Source organism: Callithrix jacchus, chromosome 13 (genome assembly GCF_049354715.1).
Source record: "Callithrix jacchus isolate 240 chromosome 13, calJac240_pri, whole genome shotgun sequence".
Taxonomy (NCBI): Eukaryota; Metazoa; Chordata; class Mammalia; order Primates; family Cebidae; genus Callithrix; species Callithrix jacchus.
The window spans coordinates 100,844,457-100,864,184 of NC_133514.1; the positions used below are offsets into that span (position 1 = coordinate 100,844,457).

Sequence of the window (19,728 nt, forward strand, 5' to 3'; positions counted from 1 at the left end):
CTTTAGTTCTTACAACGGTCACCAATCTTTATATACCCTTAGTCCTCTGCCAAGTGCAATTAAAGCCGTTTTATGCTTACTGATTTCCTTATGACACACACAGAAGAACCTAAAAGGCAACATAACTTCATCTGATAAAAAGTGGGCCTAAGGGCTCCATCTGAAACACCGCGGGTGGGCAATGTTGGGTCCAGTATACCATTTCCTCTTGTAATTTTGGCTTATTTGCCAAAATTACAAAAAAGAAAAAAAGAAAAGAAAATTCTTGGGCGTGGTGGCTCACACCTGTATTCCCAGCACTTTGGAAGGCCAAGGTGGGCAGATAACGAGGTCAGGAGTTTGAGACCAGCCTGGCCAATATGGTGAAACCCATCTTTATTAAAAATACAAAAAGTAGCTGGGTGTGGTGGCAGGCACCTGTAGTCCCAGCTCCTTGGGAGGCTGAGGCAGGAGAATTGCTTGAACCCAGGAGGCAGAGGTTGCAGTGAGCTGAGATTGTTCCACTGCATTCCAGCCTGGCAACAGAGCAAGACTCTGTCTCAAGAAAAGAAAGGAGGAGAGGAGAAGGGAGGGGTGGGGAGGGGAAGGGAGGGATGGGGAGAGGAGGGGAGAAAATTAACTACTTATCATTGAACTAAATATTAGAAAAAGAATACCCTAACCCATTTCCTGGTACCACCCACTCCCCCAAGCACTGCTTCCCTTGTGTTTCTCATCTGTTCCATGGGGATAAGTCCTGCCTTGCCAATTCCCAAATGAGAAGTTTTTAAAACTATGAAGTATTTTAAAAATGTAAAGAATTACTATTATTAGCTGAGGTCAGCCAACCATTCAGTGACTCACCAGAGCTGACATCCTCTGGGCTTATTCCCAAAACTGGGCTGCTGTCTATTACAAATCACAGATACTAAAGACGGAAAAAAAATCACAACATAGCCATTTTAAGAGAATAGGAAAATCAATCCTCCTCCCACTCCCACCCACAAATAAAACAAAATGCTTGGCAGATCCTGGAGTTTTTATAAAGAGCCTGAATATACACGAAGTCCACAAATTACAAATGATTTTGTGTTCCAAGAGTTCATTTCTGGGTGGGCAACCAGATGAAAAATAGGACACACAGTTATATTTGACAGTAACAAAAAGAACACATCATTTTTAGTATAAGTCAGTCCTCCAAATGTTGCATAGGACATACTAAAAAAAAAATTACTCTTCATTTATCTGAGATTCAAACTGAACTGTGTCCTGTATTTTTATTTGTTAAATTTGGCAAGCCTATCTCTGAGTCATTTGGATGGATTTTCCAACCTTCATCTGTGAGGTCTTGGAAAAGAACCCTCGCCTTGTGAGTCTGGAAACTTGACTGCAATTTCTGGTTTTGTCAATTACTAGTTCTGACCTCATGCAAGTTATAATTCCTTTGCTTGCAAAAAGAGACCAGGAAATTAATACACCACGGGACTAAGTGGGTAAATACACCATGCGGAAGTAGAGTACATTGAGCAGCACCATTTCGTTACACCACTCTACACACATGAAAAGAGTGATTTGGTTTTTAGGCCACACAAGCCAATTTGAAAAGTCGGTTTTCCACAGGAAATTCCCTGACTTTAGCAAGTTCCTAAACCACACAAAGTGGCCCTTTCCCACATCTGAGAACATTTTGAGCCATGTATGGGGGTCTTGTCCGCTAGGCACCCTGCATCAGCCCTCCACCTTGTCATCTTTGTCCATAAAGCAGGGCTTGTGACTTTGCACAAGTGCTTTTTTTTTTTTTTTTTTTTTTGCTCAAATGTACATACTTTGTTGCCAAAACTACTTAAAAATTCTTAGTCCAAACTAAAGGCTGATATCGACAATAGGAAGCACTGGTTTCCAGCATCTTGGAGCAGCTCCTTAAACCCAATCCCAGGCTACAATTCCCAAAATTGTGTCTCCAGCCCAGACTTCTGAATCACCAGCAACCACACCCAGATGTCCCAGCAACATGAACTAAACATGATCAAAGCTAAGTTCATCTTCTAAAACGACTCCTTGGTCTCAATGGCACCATCAGCTTTAGTTGCTTGTATTAGAAATCTAAGAATTGTCAACAATTCTATCTTCAAATCCAACCCATCACCAAAACCAGGATTCCCTTGTGAAGTGCGGCACCTACCTTCCACTTCTCAACCCCACTCCCATCATCTGGCCCAAACCCCCAACTTATCTCTCCCTCCACCCTCTTGGGGACATTGCAGGGGCCTCCCAAATTTCCTCTCCTTGCTTTTGGCCTCATTCCACCCCACCACACCTGCCAACTCATTCTGCATATTGCAGTCTGGATTATCAGCCAAAACCAGGAATCGAATCACATCACTCCACTGCTAGACATGACAGTACTGGATAAAAGTGGATATTAGTCCCAGCTACTTAGAAGGCTGAGGTGGGAGGATCCCTTGAGCCCAGGAGTTTGAGTCTTCAAATATGTTAGTGACCTTCTATGAGTTTCTCTGCAGTTTAGTGCCTGCCTCCCTCATCCCATGATGGCCCCAGCATCATGTGACCCCTGCTGTTCTGGCCTCTTACAATTCCTAGAGCACAATACTAAGCTCTCATCCACTGCAGGACCTTTGTACTTGCTGTTCCCATTGACTGGACCACTCTTACCCTGACTGGTACCTTCTTATCCTCTGGGTCTCAACCTAAGTATAACCTCCTCCAAGAGACCCCCACTCCCTGGACCATTTTTTATATTATGGTAAAATATACAAAACACAAAATTTACCATTTTAACTACTTTTAATTTTATTTTATTTTATTGAAACAGAATCTCACTCTGTCACCCAGGCTGAAGTTCAGTGTTGCAATCTTGGCTCACTGCAACCTCCACCTCCTGGGTTCAAATGATTCTCCTGCTTCAGCCTCCCAAGTAGCTGGGATTACAGGCATGCACCACCACGCCTGGCTAATTTTTGTATTTTTTAGTAGAGATGGGGTTTCACCATGTTGGCTAGGCTGGCCTCAAACTCCTGAGCTTAGGTGATTTGTCCATCTCGGCCTCCCATTGTGCTGGGATTACAGGCCTGAGCCACCGCACCTGGTCTTTAATTCCTTTTAGTGTACAGTCGGTGACATTAAGTGCATCCACATGATTCCACAATTACCACCACCACTCATTTGAAACTTTTCATCTCCCCAAACTGAAGCTCAAGGTTCATTAAACACTAACTCCCCATTCCCCCATGGCCCCAGCCCCTGGCAACTGCTGTTCAATTTTCTGTCTATGAACTTGACTATTCTGGGCACTTCATGTAAGTGGAATCACAAAATATTTGTCCTTTTGTGCCTGACTTATTTCATTTAGCATGTCTTCAAGGTTCATTCATGTAGCATGTATTAAAATTTCCTTCCTTTTTTGTTTGGTTTTTGAGGCAGAGTTTCACTCTGTTGTTCATGCTGGAGCACAGTGGCGTGATCTCAGCTCACCTCAACCTCTGCCTCTCGGGTTCAAGTGATTCTCATGTCTCAGCCTCCTGAGTAGCCCACCACTAGGCCTCGCTAATTTTTTTATTTCTAGTAGAGCCTGGGATTCACCATGTTGGCCAGGCTAGTCTCAAATGATTCCCCCTCCTGGGCCTCCCATATTGCTGGGATTACAGGCTTAAGCCACTGTGCCCAGCCCGAATTGTATATTTTAAAAGGCTGAGTTGTATGGTACATGAATTATATCTCAATATAGTTGTTTAAAACAAAACATTGATGTGTATGGAGATGGGGAGTGACTGGAAAGAGCTTAATCTTCCAGTTAGGCAAAGGACAAACAAGGTAGGGAGGGGACTGGGGCTTGAGTGGCGATACCTGCAATGGCAGCCCTGGCGGGACAGCCTGTGGGTTACAGACCACCCACCTGTCACTGAAGTCAAGTCCTCTGCTTCTGGAAAACCACCTCTCATTTCTAACAATGCTCTTTCCCCCAAACTAGGAAGGCAGGCCAATGGTAAGTACAAAGTTCTCTGAACCAAAGCCTTATGTGTATGTTTCTGAAGAGCCTCTTTATAACCTAGTTGCAAGTGATCAGAATTAATTCACAGCCCAGTGAATTCCCAGCGTTTTGAAACTCAGATTTCCTTTTGCAACCCAGGTTCTGCCGAGAAAGTTATCTTTGGCTCTCTCTCTCTCACGCCCCATATCCAATCTGTCTGGAAGTCCATCTGACAGTCCATTCTGATCTGTCAAAATAAAAGTTGCATGTATTCGATCCTGTTCTCTCTGTGTCCTTTCTCCTCTGTCCTTCTCAAGAATCTAACATCTTGGCCCCACAGCTCCCATCCTGGTGGGAGCTACCAGCCTGGCAAAAGCTCCCACCCTCACTTGGCTGGCTCAGCCTCCTGCTTGACTCCTTGATTGGGAGCCCTCTGCCTGGCCTGTCTTCACACAGATCCCACCACTCCAAGGAGCACCACTGCCCTGAGCTGCCATCTTCCAAGAAATCAAAGCCAAAGTCTGTACACAGCCTGGCAAGCCCAGCACAACCTGGCTCCTCTTCCTCTCTGCCCTTACCTCCTCCTCCTTCCCTTTCCCAATCACTCATCGGAGGAATAGCCAGTTAAGTCAAGCACTCTTAACCTAGGGCCTCTGCAGCGAGTTACCTGTCCCCTCTGCCTGCAGCAGTCTTTCCCCACAGCATCCTGGACCACCCTCTCCCCTCCGGAGTCTTTGCTCAAATATGACCTTCTCAAGGAGGTCCCATTGGCCACTCTATTTACAATGGCAACTTGCACCCTTGCCCTCCCATTCTCTGGGTCCCAGTGACCTTAAAGAGTCAGGGCATGTTATCTGCTACATCCATCACCATTCACAGCCTAAGGTTCTCAAATGGACTTTTAAGAATTTTTGCGTTGTTCTGCACAAGGGGAGTAAGCCTAAGACTGATGACAAAATCCTAGATGCTCTTAATGCAGTTGAGCTAGACAGATAAAGTATCAGACTGCCAAGAAATTCACCATGTTAACCCCAATATTCTTTTTGTGCCTATAGTTGGCATGAAATAGGAAAGTGGGTGGACACCCAGGGATAGTAGTATTTTTGTTTGGTTTCAAGCTTTGATGAGTTTGTGTGTGTGTGTTTTGTTTCACTTTAAAAACCTGCTTTTTAAACATGCAAATCCTTATTTAGCTAACTTTCAGGGCACAGTATGAGTATTAACTCATATGGGAGTACTGTTCTCTAGAAACTACAGATTAAGTTGTCTTTAACAGATTGACATCTAATTATTACATAAAGCCTTCTGGCTTTTATACCAGGACACCCATAAGCACATGATTGTAGAGATGAAATATGTGATAACGCTGCCATGCTATAGTCTCTAACTGACCTTTTGCCTTGCCATGAATTCTACCCTAAGGGGGAAAACAACCTGACATTAAAAAACAAACAAACAAACCCTGACACAGAGAAAAGTGTCACACATAACACAGGCCAGCTGGATGACAGAATGGCAAATGATGGGCATGGTGGCGTGTGCCTGTAATCCCAGCCACTTGGGAGGCTGAGGCAGGACAATTACTTGAACCTGGCAGGCGAGGAGGTTGCAGTGAGTTGACATTGCACCACTGTACTCCAGTCTGGGCGACAGAAAAACTCTGTCTTAAAAAAACAAGGCATATGACCACCAGCTCAGTGAGAGCAGCTGCAGGTGAAAAGAATCATGTGCTGCCTTCAGGTGTCTTCAACACGACCCTCCTCCCACATTCCCTGCATTCTTATTTCCATGCTATTCTGGAGGACTGCATGATATTAAATACTATAACACTTGGTCCTGCACATCTTATTTATGAAGGCTACATTTTACCAAACTGAATAAGGGGGGCTCAAAAATAGACATGAACAAACAGATATGTGTACGCCCGGGTCCATGGCAGCATTAGTCAAACAGCCAGAGGGTGGGCCAGGCTTGGTGACTCACACCTGTAATCGCAACACTAGGAGGCCAAGGCAGGAGGATCGCTTGAGCTCTGGAATTTGAGATCAGCCTGAGCAACAACATATTGAGACCCCCCATCTCTAGACACACACACCCACAGATTGTTTTGTAATTAGCTGGGTGTGGTGATGAATGCCTGTAGTCCCAGCAACTTGGGAGGCTGAGGCAGGAGGATGGCTGGAGCCCAGGAGTTCAAAGCTGCAGTGAACTATGATCACATCACTGCACTCCAGCCTGGGCAACAGAGGAAGATCTTGTCTTAAGAAAATATTTTTTAATTGAAAAAAATCACAATAGCCAGAGGTGAAAACTACCCAAATATCTGTCACAGATGAAGGGGTAAACAAAATGTGGTATGTGCATACAATGGAATATTATTCAGCCTTAAAAAGGAAGGAAATTCTGACTCATGCTACAGTGTGAATGAACCTTATGGACATCACATTAGTGAATTAAGCTAGTCATAAAAGGGCAAATATTGTGTGATTCCACTTAACATGAGGGACCTTGGAATAGTGAGATTCAGAATAGAGGTTATGGGGACCAGGAAATAGGAAGAAAGGGGTAGTTACTCTTTCATGGGCACAGTTTCTTTTTCTTTTTTTGAGATGGAGTTTTGCTCTTGTCACCCAGGCTGGAGTGTAATGGTGTGACCTTGGCTCACTGCAACCTCCGCCTCCTGGGTTCTAGTGATTCTCCTGCCTCAGGCTCCCGAGTAGCTGGGATTACAGGTGCTCTCCACCACACCCAGGTAATTTTTTGTATTTTTAGTAGAGACGGGGTTTCACTATGTTGGCCAGGCTGGTCTCGAACTCCTGACCTCAGGCGATCCACCTGCCTCAGCCTCCCAAAGTGCTGGGATTACCAAAAGTAAGCCACTGCACCCAGCCCATGGGCACAGTTTCTATTTGAGATGATGAAAAGTTCTGAAGGTGGGTCATAGTGATGGTTGCACAACGTGAATGTAGTTAATGCCACTGAATTGTGCACTTAAAAAAGATCAAAATGGTAAATTTTATGTTAGGTATATTTTATTTTTTTTCTTTTTAAAGACCAGGCACAGTGGCTCATGCGTGTAATCCCAACATTTTGGGAGGCTGAGGTGGGTGGCTGAGATCAGAAGTTCAAGACCAGCCTGGCCAACATAGTGAAACCCCATCTCCACTAAAAATACAAAAATTAGCCAGGCCTGGTGGCCATCCCTGTAATTCCAGCTACTCAAAAGGCTAAGGCAGAAGAATCGCTTGAACCCAGGAGGCAGAGGTTGCAGAGAGCCGAGATCGTGCACTGCATTCCAGCCTGGGTGACAGAGTGAGACCCCATCTCAAAATAATAATAATAATTTTAAAGTCTTATGAAATAAGCTTCTATACTAAGAAGACAAGATCATGAGGAAACTCTCCTCCCCTCAAAGTTGTACTGGTACCAAAATCAGCACAGGTTTTCTTTTAATTCTTATAATCTCTGTAGTCTCATGAACTTCACACACTTAGAGTCCTTATTGTATCAAAAGTTCTGGAGGTTGCTAGGTGCAGTGGCACATGTCTGTATTCCCAACTATTCAGGAGACTAAGGTGGGAGAATCACTTGAGCTCAGGAGTTCGAGACCAGTCTGGGTAATATCTCAAGACCCTAACTCAAAATTAAAAAAAAAAAGTGGAGGTTGATACAGCAGCTGCTAGTGCCTGACTTAGAGGACTCACACTATTTTTCAATATCTTTAGATAGGGTCATTAATTTCCAGCACAAAATATACAAAACCTATCCATCTCCCTGAGTGAGTGAATATTTAAACCACCCAAGTCAAAGGGTTACCTTTGTTCTTATAGAAAATGTTAAGTGTTCCTTCTGGATCTACAGATCACATACAGAAATCTCACAGGATCATCTCAGTAATTTACTAAGTTCCAGGAAGAGAAAATAAGGATTTGTACACAAATCACACCATACTCTATAAAATAAACAGTGCATCCAATCTAAGTGAAGGACAGCATTTGGTGCCTGAGGGTTTCCAAAGAGGATTTTCTAGTGTAACTCGCTTTCAGTAAAGGTTAGAAAACTTTTCAAATACCACCTGCACTAAATCAAACAAAACGCAACTCTGGTGGAACAAAAGCCACTCAGCAGCAAAGTAACAAAGCTATAAACCACAGCCCTGTCAATAAAGACCAAGCTACTAGCCAAAGGTCAGGCTCCACAGTACTCAACACAGAAGTGCCAGGCTTCTCAATCACGCTGGGGGGATGGTGGCCTTCGCCACTGAAAGGCTGCCCAGAACACAGGTGACCCTCTTCTTCAGGAGTCAATGTCAGATTGAGAGCTGGCTTCCCACCCCACCCCCACCACAGCTTCCAGGCCCAGTTGTCACCTAATAAATGCAAATATACTACATTGAGAGACTGATAAAGAACACAGATCTTCAGAACCAGAAGTTCTAAGGGAACCATCCCTCCATGCAAAGAGGGACAAGGTCCCAAGCAGGAAGAGAGCAAATACTTGATCTGCTTTCTTTTTTTTGAGATGGCTCTCGCTCTGTCACCCACGCTTGAGTACAATGGTGTGGTCTTGGCTCACTGCACCCTCTGATTTCCAGGCTCAAATGATTCTCCTGCCTCAGCCTCCCGAGTAGCCACCACAACTGGCTAATTTTTGTATTTTTTAGTAGTGATGAGGTTTCACTATGTTGGCCAGGCTGGTCTCAAACTCCTGACCTCATGATTCACCAGTCTCAGCCTCCCAAAGCTGGGATTATAGGCATGAGCCACCGCACCCAGCCTTTGGTCTGCTTTCTCGCGGAAGAAAAAACACAACTCAGGCTCTCTGTGAACCCCACAGGCTTCCATGAAGCCGAGAGGTAATTCCCCAGCATAGTCTAAAGATGAATGAATGAAAGGAGCTATACCAAGATTCTCTGTCCTTAGCAATGCCTACCCAGGATCCACACTAAGAAAACCACACAGAGCAATTAGCCTTTGAAGAAGCCACAGGGTTCAGAAACTGTTGAGTTTTAAACAGAATAGTAATTAAACAAAACAGGCATGTGGGTCAGGCATGGTGCTTCACACCTGTGATCCCAGCATACTGGGAGGCCCAGGCAGAAAAACTGCTCAGGCCTAAGAGTTCAAGAGAAGCCAGGGCAACATGGTGAGACCCTGTCTCTAAAAAAAAAAAAAAAAAAAAAAAAAAAAAAATTAGCTGGGCACTGTGGCATGCACTTATAGTCCCAGCTACTTGAGAGGCTGAAGTGGGAGAATCACCTGAGCCCAAGAGGTCAAGGTTGCAGTGAGCCATGTTCATGCCTGTCTGCTCTCCAGCCTGGGCAACAGAGCAAGACACTGTCTAAAATAAATAAACAAAAATTAAAAATAGAAAAACAGGAGCATGGAGGATAAAGGAGAGAAGAGACCAACTGAAATGAGGGGTAAGGGGGCTCAGGATCGTTCCATGGGCTTCTGCCACTCAGGAGGGGGCAGTACCCAGGTGAGACAGCAACCAGGCCCTTCACAAGTCCCCTGCAAGGTTAAGAGGCAAACAAGCACTCTGGTCCTCTGACGCTTTAGAAAAAGTATAGATCGGAGATTCAGAACCTCACCCAGCTCTAGGGAACTCTGTCTTTCCAGTGCCTGGTGCAAATGGGCACTGATGTTTGCTTAAATAAATACTAACTTGTAGAATGATTCCCGTTTCCTTCACAGCCCAGGAGAAAGGCAATGGCTGGGTGAGTGATATTTGCAAAGCCATAGCAACAACATATTAATGACTGCCTTTTACTGAGCTGTGTGCTAAGCCATCTACCTAAACTATCTCATTTGGAACTCATCACACAGCCTTGTCAGACAGTACTGTTATTATCCCGTTTACAGATGAGGAAACTGAAGCCTAAAGAGGCAAAGTAACTTGCCCTAGGTTATGCACCTAGGAAGCTGTGAGGCCTGCATTCCAACCCAGGTCAAAGGACTCCAAGGCTGGCAACCTCTATTTCACTGCTGCCTCTGGACTGCTTGCAGGGACCAGTTATGAAACATATTTCTCATTGTGGAAAGGTTGGGTGACTATTTAAAGGTGCAATGCATTTATAAGTATCAAGGAAAGTACTAACATGATGTTAAAGATGCAGATAACAAAAAGGGGTTTTTTTTGTTTGTTTTTTGTTGTTGTTTTTGAGAGAGAGTCTTGCTCTGTCACCCAGGCTGGAGTGCAGTGGCACGATCTTGGCTCACCGCAACCTCTGCCTCCCAAGTTCAAGCAATTCTGCTGCCTTAGCCTCTTGAGTAGCTGGGATTACAGGCATGTGCCACCACACCAAGCTAATTTTTGTATTTTTAGTAGAGACAGGTTTAGTGAGTTACTGTGCCTGGCCCCAGAACAATTTATGTCCCAAATCTCTCTAAAAAGAGATACCTTTTAGGTTGCTTAAGGACTTATTTTGAGAATTTGTTTCTATTATTGTTTCTAGTTTAGTCTCCTGGAAAGTTTTTCTTTGTGGTATCTTTAGGTATCTTGTAAGTTTTCAGGTCTGTTGACATTCAAGTAGATTAACTGTATTCATGCCTGTAGGCATTTTGTTACTTATTAAGTAAAAATTAATTTGCTGCCAGAAGAGTGTTAATAACATAAAAAGAAGATAGGTTATCTTTTTCATTCTGTTAACCAACTCACTCACTCCTGAATCCCCATCCCTGTACCCAGCTAAAAGTAATAGGTAATCTAAGATCTTTTTGAGGTCCTCTGTCACTGAAGACCTGGCATTGTGGAGGAAGATTCTAGAAAGCATATATATGTGCATGTATGTATATAGATATGTGCATGTATATATACATGTGTATATGTATATATTAGCTTTGTTTCCCATTTTCTCTCTTTTTTTTTTTTTTGAGAGAGCCTTGCTCTGTGGCCCAGGCTAGAGTACAGTGGCATGATCTCACTGCAACCTCCACATCACTAGTTCAAGCTATTCTTGTGTCTCAGTCTCCTGAGTAGCTGGGATCACAGGCATGTACATCATGCCCAGCTAATTTTTGTATTTTTGGTAGAAATGGGGTTTCACCATGTTAGCCAGGCTGGTCTCAAACTTCTGGCCTCAAGCAATCCACCTGCCTTGGCCTCCCAAAGTGCTGGGATTATAGGCCATTGCACCTGGCCTCATTTTCTTAAAAAACAAGTAACTGGCTGGGTGCTGTGGCTTACACCTGTAATCCCAGCATTTTGGGAGGCCAAGGGAGGAGGACTGCTTGAGGCCAGGAGTTTAAGATCAGCATAGGCAACATAGCAAGGTCCTATCTCTATTTATTTAATTTGTAAATTTAAAAAACCAGCATGTTCTGGTACCTAAAAAGCAAGTTCTCCTGCATACATGAGTGCATTGGCTTCTTTTTCAGTGACTGACACTCAAGAGCAAAGGTAACTGGTAAAAATCTCTCCGGAGTTACAAGAATTACCTGCATTCTGTGACGGTTGCTTACGAAAAACTAAAATGGAACTTTAATTAGTAAGACAATAAAAAGAAATATATAGATAGATATAGATTTTTTTTTTTTTTTTTTTTTTTTTTTTTTTTGAGACAGTTTTGCTCTTGTTACCCAGGCTGGAGTGCAATGGCGCAATCTCGGCTCACCACAACCTCCGCCTCCTGGGTTCAGGCAATTCTCCTGCCTCAGGCTCCCGAGTAGCTGGGATTACAGGCACGTGCCACCATGCCCAGCTAATTTTTTTTGTATTTTTAGTAGAGACGAGGTTTCACCATGTTGACCAGGATGGTCTCGATCTCTTGACCTCGTGATCCACCCGCCTCGGCCTCCCAAAGTCCTGGGATTACAGGGGCAAGAAAATATTAAAAATACAGCAGATACATGCAATAATAGTATTTTTAGATAGCAGTCTAATAAAGAAAGAAACCAACATTCAAACACCTACTATGTATAAAGAACATTCATATGTTCTCTAGTTCAATTCTTTCAACAATCCAAAGAGATTGATAATATCTTCCCCCCTCAACAGAAGAGCAAACAGGGGTTCAGAAAATTTAAGAATTCACTTAAGCTTATACAATTAGCAAGTAAAAGAACTGAAATCTGTGGACATCTAAATCCATATGTTTTCCACTACTCCTTGCTTCAAAATGAAGGGAAAGAAAGAAGAAAGAGGAATAGACAGAAGGAAAGGAAAGGAATATTCTACAGCCAGATCTGGTAGTGACTCCATTAGAGCTAAGATCCCCTAGACTGAAAACCAGATTAAACGTGGAATCAATTCTGAACTTGCCTTACTACTGAAGTCTCCTTTTTACGAAGCCATTTGCTTTACCAAATCATTATTTTAAAACCTCTATTAAACAAACAAAACAACAGCTCTCCCAGTTCTATCACTAAGATGTAATAACAAGTGCACGCAGGTGTGTACGTTCCTTAAAACCCAGAAAAAACCTTGAAAGGAGCCAGAGAGCTGAGCTCACACAAGTGGCATCTGTGTTGGACAGTATTAACCACGGAGTCTTGTTCGGCCCTAAATAACCCACCCAAAGAATCACTAAAAGTTGCTAAAATACAGCCACTGGAAAATGCCAAATGAACAAAGTGGTTAATATTCTTCCCCAAAATTATAGCAAGGGAAGCTCTACTACATAATGAAAATCATTAAGAGAATTCGGAGGAGTTAATTGCAGGCAGGCTGACTTCTCCCCAGAAAGTAATCAGCTAATAAGCATTAATCATCTTGTGCACAGTCTATCCATTTATAATAGGATTTAATAAAACCTTCAACAGTAGGCCCAGAATTAATGAATGGCATCTTAGGCTTAACACAAAAGTATGTCTTAGCCGGTGAAAGTTAGCCTTCTACTTCACATTTGCTGCTGTGTCCCCCATTGATATGGGCTCGCATTCACTATCCCTGGAGGCTTTATCACGCGTCGTTTTCTTAGCTCTTGTTCCTGAAAGTAGTTAACCTTCCTCGATAACCTACTGTGTGCCGGGTGTTCGCCAAACATCCCACTAGTGTTTTCTTTTTTAATTTCCCATGGGTAGGGGTAGAATTTTGAAGGCAATGCAACCAGGAAGATGGGAGCTAATCTTTTCTCCCGCCAATAGGCAGACCAGTTTCCCGGAGAGGAACTCGGTGGCGTCCGGAGCTACCCAGGAAAGGCTTGCAGCCCCCCACGGGCCGCGCGTGCAGGCCAAGGGGGTCGGGTCGGGTCGGGTTGAGCCGGGACTCACTGGGCAGAAACGCGGCCCAAGTCCCTCTTTTGCGTGTCAACCCTCCTCCCCGTTTTGCATTGTACTGCATCCCAGTCTCTCCCGTACAGCTGCCACCGATCTGCGCTCCGAGCCTCCCCCCGCCCCCACCACCCCGGCAGGGACTGCACGCACACGCCTCCCTCGTAAAAATTGGGCGGACACTTCAGGACTTTTCTTGTACTTTGGGGAGAAGGAGAAGTGGGGGTTGGGGGGGTGTTAAAGCACTGGGCCATGCCCTGAAACATCTCCTCGAGCCCCCTAACAAGTTGTCCCTCCGCGTGCACACAGCGAGGTGACAGCGTCGGGCATCAAACTGGCGAGGGAAGGAGATGCCTGCAGCCATCTCAGCGGGGCCGGCGGACACGACCCGAGAGTCACCGGAAAAACAGTGTTTCTCTTCCCCATCACCTCCCCTCCCATCCCACAATAAAGCGCTCGGAAGACGTCTGGGGCGTACCCAGTCCTGCAGCAGGAGCTGGGGAGGAGATCCATCTCACCCCTCCATCCCTCCCGACAGGTGGGCCGCCGTCAGATACATTTGGTCCCCAAGTCCTTTTCGGACACCTTGGCATCTGCTCCCAAAGAGCGCCCCAGCAGAAGCCGGTTACCGGGGACTCCCAGAGGGGCGCTGGCCACCGCACCGAAACCAGCGGCACCCCCCAAGGAGCCGCAAGCCCTGCCTGGCTTAACCCCCGGACAGTGTGTAGCTAGCCATCGAAGAACCCAAACACTCCCCGAGAGTTTCCTCCTCCAGGCAGGTGAAAACTCCATAGACCTCTCCGCAGCGCTGCCTGCCCAGCTGGCCTTGCGTCGCCGACCCCGAGGCCACGGGGGGCTTCTAGCACCTCCGCCCAAATGCCACCTGTGCGGGCTCGGGAGCCCGAGGGCGCGGACAGCTGCTGCCACCTCATCTAGGATCTCCAAAGAGCGGCGGGAGCCGCCAGGGGACCTGCAGGACCCTGCCCGGCCAGCGGGCTTGGGGAGGTCGGGGGCCCCGGCGCCGAGCCTCTGCTTACCTGGCGCTCGCTGGGCCCCGGCTGGGGCATCCACCGGGTGTGCGCCGCTCCGAACGCTCGCTGCGCACCTGGCCACTGCCACCACCCGCCCAGCCCCAGCCCCGGCCGCTGCGCTAGCGCTGCATGGCGCACGGGGGCTGGCCGGGGGCCCCAGGAAGCGTGTCCAGTTGGCGGCGGCACCTCAGGCTCTCGCGGCTCGCCAGTGGCTCCTCCGCCTTCCCCCGCCCCGCGTCCGTGCACCCTTCCTCTGCAGCCGCCCTTCTCCCTCCGCACGGCGGGACCGGCCAAACTGGTTTCTCCGCTCCGGGAGGTGCTCTCGTCTCCCTCCAGCAGCCGCCGCCGCCGCAGAGCCTCGGCAGGGCTGAGGCTGGGGGCGGACCCGGGCTTCTCCCCTCCCTTCTTCCCTCCCCAGGGCGGAGAGGGGCTGGACGGCAAGACCCAGGGCGGGCCCAGATCCAGCCCCTGCCCCACGCCCTCCGTGCGTCCTGGAGTCAGATGGGCACCCCCGGCAGTATTCCGAGCCCAGCCTGCGACCCCCTTGCCTCGCCCAGCCTGAGACCCGGCTGCTGAGGCCGCTCTCGGTTCCCTCGGGGCAGCACTCGCCACCCCGCCTCTCCAGCCCAGCGTCACTTTCCCGCCGCCCTCGCTGGCTTGGCCGTCGCCCCGGGTCGAGGACTGCGCCAGCCCGGAAAGCTGGCGGGGCCGCGGCGCGCCCGGGACCTGAGCTCCCTCGGTAAGGGGAGCTGTGTCCTCTTGATGCCAAGTCACGTTTGGGGACCGGTCACCGAATGCGCGTCAAGGTTCGCCGCGCGGAGGGTGAAGAAAGAGACCGCGCCTCAAGGCTTCGAGAAACGTGTCCTGTAATTGCCGCCAGCAGGCTTTCTGCCGAGTCCAAACGCCCTCAAGTTTTTGGGATTTGGCGTCAAAAGGAGTTAAGGTGCCGCACGTGAACTACGCGGTGTAGGTGGAAACTCTGGACTCAGCGCCTAGTTGCTGGCTGCTGTCTGAGTGGGTGAATCGCGCCTCCCAGGCAGTACAGACTTTACCCTCCTAGGGTAGACTTTTACCACTCCCCTACTAGGGACCGAGTCTTTGGGATGAGAATAGAGAAAAGTCAAAGATTAGAGTTTGCTTAAAATGCTAGGGGAGCCAGGACTCCTAGACAGATTCCCAGTCACCTAGAGGCTCACGTCCAGACTCCCAACTGGGTCGTCACAGAGGCTTCCGACAGGAGACCATGCCTGATGGGACTCAATGATTCATAACTTTAGGGATCAGAGGGTATTCAACGGGTGACCAACTGGTTGGATCTTGTCTGATACCAACCCCAAGTCTGCTCTGGGCTTCCTTTTCATGAGTCAAACTTGATCTCTGACTGGGTGCTGGTCAGTCACTCAAATCTGTCCGTGCCTCAGTTTCCTCATTTGTAAGGTGAGATTGGACCAGATGGTCTCTTTCAGCACTCATTTTCCGAAGCTAACGACAGAACAAAGGTAGGGACGCAAGAGAACATGGAGCCTGTTGGTGAGGCTGGGTATCATTCTGCTGGCAGTGCAGTGGTAAGCCCCAAGGCTGGGGAGGAAATGGGGCCCGGAAGGCTAAGACATTTAGACTTGCTTTTGGTAGCACCTGCAAACCATTGAAGATTTAGGATCAGAGCATGAACGTGATCAAGGTCGTGTTTTAGGGAAAATAATAGGAAGACAGTCCCAAAAGGATAAGACTGAAGATGAGAGTATCACTTGGGAGGCCGGGACAGAGATGGACAATGGAGGGGTTGCCAGGGGAAGTAAAAAGGGGGAAATTCAAGGGACACCGCAGAAGAGAGATAGCCAGGGCACAAAGCAGCCACAACATGCAACTGACTGGGAGAGGGGAGTGATGGAAGGTGACCAGGTTCTCAAGACTGGGTTATGGCATGTGAGGAATAGCAGAGTCCAAAGGAGGGCAGCTATTTAGGAAGACTCTGCCCCTATCCTGATAAATGCTAGCAAACCTAGGAATCAAAAGAGGGCTCCAGATAAAAGGGGGTATCCCCTCCTTGCAGATCCACTACCAAGGGCTCAACCTGTCCACGAAAATGTTACATAGAAGAGACCACATGAGGATGTATCCAATATCCATAGCTGTACTTAGATCCACACCTGCATCCATTCCACAATACCATTCTGATACCTGCATTTATTTATTTATTTGTTCATTCATTCATTCGTTCATAGAGACAGGGTTTCACTATGTTGCCCAGGCTGATCTCGAACTCCCCAGCTCAAGCGGTCCGCCTGCCTCAGCCTCCCAAAGTGGGATTACAGGCATGTACAAAAATTAACCAAGTTTGGTGAGGGGCACCTGTGGTCCCAGCTACTAAGGTGGCTGAGGTGGAGAATTGATTGAACCTGGTAGACTGAGGTGGCAATCAGTGAGCTGAGATTGTGCCACTGCACTCCAGCCTGGGCAACAGAGTGAGATTCTGTCTCAAAATAAAATAATAGTCTTTCATTCAACAAGTATTTATTGAGTGCCTACTATGTGTTAGGCACTTTTCTAGTTGCTTGGGTACACCAATGAGCCAATCAAATACCTTAAAAGGTGACAGTGCTTTGAAAAATATAGAACAGACTGGACTGGCAGAAGGCCCCTGAAAGAGCTGCCTTTTGGAGTACTGTAAAGGTTCTATTTCTTGATCTGAATGGTAATTGTATGAGTAGATGCATATGCAAGAATTCATTGACCTGTATGCTTAAGATTTATACATTAGGGCCAGGTGTGGTGGCTCACACCTGTAATCCCAGCTTTGGGAGACCAAGGCGGGCGGATCACGAGATCAAGAGATCGAGACCATCTTGGCCAACATGGTGAAACCCCGTCTCTACTAAAATGCAAAAATTAGCTGGGCATGGTGGTGCACGCCTGTAGTCTGCGGTGCACTCCTGCTAAGGCAGGAGAATTCCTTGAACCCAGGAGGTGGAGGTTGCAGTGAGCCGAGATTGTGCCACTGCACACCAGCCAGGTGCCTGGTGACTAAGCAAGACTCTGTTTAAAAAAAAAAAAAAGATTTATACATTAAAAAATAATAAAAATCAAGCAGGATTAAGAGATTAGGAGTGGGAGGATGAATCACAATCTTAAATAATGTGGTCAAGGTAGGCTTCTTGAAAAGTTGCATTTGAAAAAAGACTTGCAAGAAGGTAGAGTTTCATCTTTAATGAGACAAATCCTTTGAAACCCCATCTTGGGCCAGGCCTGGTAGCTCACGCCTATAATCCCAGCACTTTGAGAGCCCGAGGCAGGTGGATCACAAGGTCAGGAGTTCGAGACAAGCCAGGCTAAGATGGTGAAACCCTGTTTCTACTAAAAATACAAAAAATAGCTGGACAAGGTGGCAGGCACCTGTAATCCCAGCTACTCAGGAGGGTGAGGCAGGAGAATCGCTTGAACCCAGGAGGTGGAGGTTGCAGTGAGCCAAGATGGCACCACTGCACTCCAGCCTGGTGACAGCAAGACTCCACCTCAAAAAAAAAAAAAAAAAAAAGAAAAGAAAGAAAGAAAGAAAAAGAAAACCCACCTTGCATGGAACCCACCAGATGGCGACATGTTAAAACCTTATCCTAGGCCAGGTGCAGTGCCTCATGCCTATAATCCCAGTGCTTTGGGAGGCTGAGGCCAGCAGATTGCTTGAGCCCAGGAGTTTGAGACCAGCCTGAAATACATGGTGAAATCCCATCACTACGAAAAATATAAAATAAAGTTAGCTGAGCCTAGTGGCCCACACCTGTAGTCCCAACTACCCAGGCGGAGGCTGAGGTGAGAGGATCATCTGAGTCCAGAAAGTCAAGGCTGCAGTGAGCTGTGATTCCACCAATGCACTCCGGCCTGGGTGACAGGGCAAGACCCTGTCTGAAAAAAAAAAAAAAAACAACTCCAACACACACACACACACACACACACACACACACACTCACTCCACAATCTTTTCCTGGAACATTTCCCCTTATGTAAGTCTTCTGGATCTTAGGAAGGAGGTTCTCAGAGTGTATCAGCTGATATTGCTGATGAAGAAATGAGCTCATCTGCAAACTGACCTCGTCCTTTCTGAAAAAAACCATGCCAAATTTTGGGGTGCCTTGTCAGGGCAATCATTGGAAGTGTCTCACATGCAACAATTTTAAAACGCATCTTACATGAATCATTGAGAGATGACAACTTCTTTGTCCTGGTAAAGCCCTGATTTCACCAGCCTTGGCAGTTCCTTCTCAGCGTTTCCAGATGGGATTGAATAAACACTCTGGTTTTATTTAGAAGTCACTCTCGTTTAGTAACCAACAAGTTGCTGGGGGAAATAATGAAATGTAACAGAAATAGCCATTTCTTTTTATTTTTTATTTTTTTATTTTTTTGAGATAGGGGTCTCACTGTGGCACCCAGGCCAGAATGCAGTGTTGACCATTGCTCACTGCAGCCATTGTGCCCAGAAATAACCATCTCTAAAAGAGGGTAACAATGCTTTTCAGCTTTTGTAGTTTGTAATTTCCTCTGTTTCTTTTTTTTCCCTCCCCTTTTCTTGGCAGCAGTCTTATGCACAGTTGCATGATGTGTGTAGGAAAGCCAGCGAGGCTGCCAAGAGAGCTAGGTCAGTTTTACTGAAAATTTATTTCCTGGAATTTTTTTTTTTTTTACAAGGTAAGATAAGCAATAAAATCGGATCTCATGAGACTAAAAATAAAGTAGAAATAAAAAAAAGAATAGAAGATAAGCGATAAAAGGTATGTTTAAAGGGAGGTGATACTGCTTGTATTCAGTTCTTTGCTAAGCCCAGTGGCCATTCAAGCTAACGCATTTAATACCAATGGAAAGATTCATGCTGCTCTAGGTACTATCGTAACCCATGCTTGGCAGTCAAAATTAACTCAATTAAAACTTCTTCACAGTCATTGTCCAGACCAGCTCCAGAATTCTAAACCTGATAAGGTACCTGTTATGTGAATCTGTCCTAGCAATAAGTGACATTACAAGTTTCAAATATTTGCCCCACATCCTTCGAAATTGCTTTAAAACAACAGATACAGATGATACATTCTATTTTCCCCGGCACAGTGAGTTTTCCAACATTCCTTCTGAGTTAACAGGCTCTCCACTTCCTTTAGTACTTAGTGACTTCTTTTTTTTTGGACTAACATTTTAAAATAAGAAATTAGATTGCAAAAGAAACATTAAACATCAAGTAACTCAATGTGTCTCAATTATTTTGGCAATCACCCAGACTCAACATGCATGAAATGTTGGAAGAGGAATTATTCATGTTATTAAAATTCACTTCCCTTTCTTTCATATTCATGAGCATGCAAATGCATAGAATTGTCTACAGTTCTTTTCTACAAGGGAGAGATTTTAATAAAGCACTTACTGTCTTTCTCTATGGAAATATAATAAATATTACATTGACCTGATGTTGATAATGTAACACCAGTTAAACTTAATGAGTATAATTAATACAGACAGTTCATGAATAATTTTC

The 19,728-nt window shown here is 46.1% G+C and overlaps 1 protein-coding gene across 5 annotated transcripts in view; it reads right to left on the minus strand.

Moving 5' to 3' along the window:
• The window catches only part of ATP8B1 (ATPase phospholipid transporting 8B1), a 144,569-nt gene extending 129,990 nt beyond the window's left edge, over positions 1-14,579 (minus strand). For all 5 annotated transcript variants that reach the window (XR_013525928.1, XM_078348226.1, XM_078348225.1 and 2 more), the window contains exon 1: positions 14,217-14,579. The gene's annotated coding sequence lies outside the window, so the exon portion shown is untranslated. The remainder of the gene's footprint in view (positions 1-14,216) is intronic.
• Between the last annotated feature and the right edge of the window lie 5,149 nt (positions 14,580-19,728).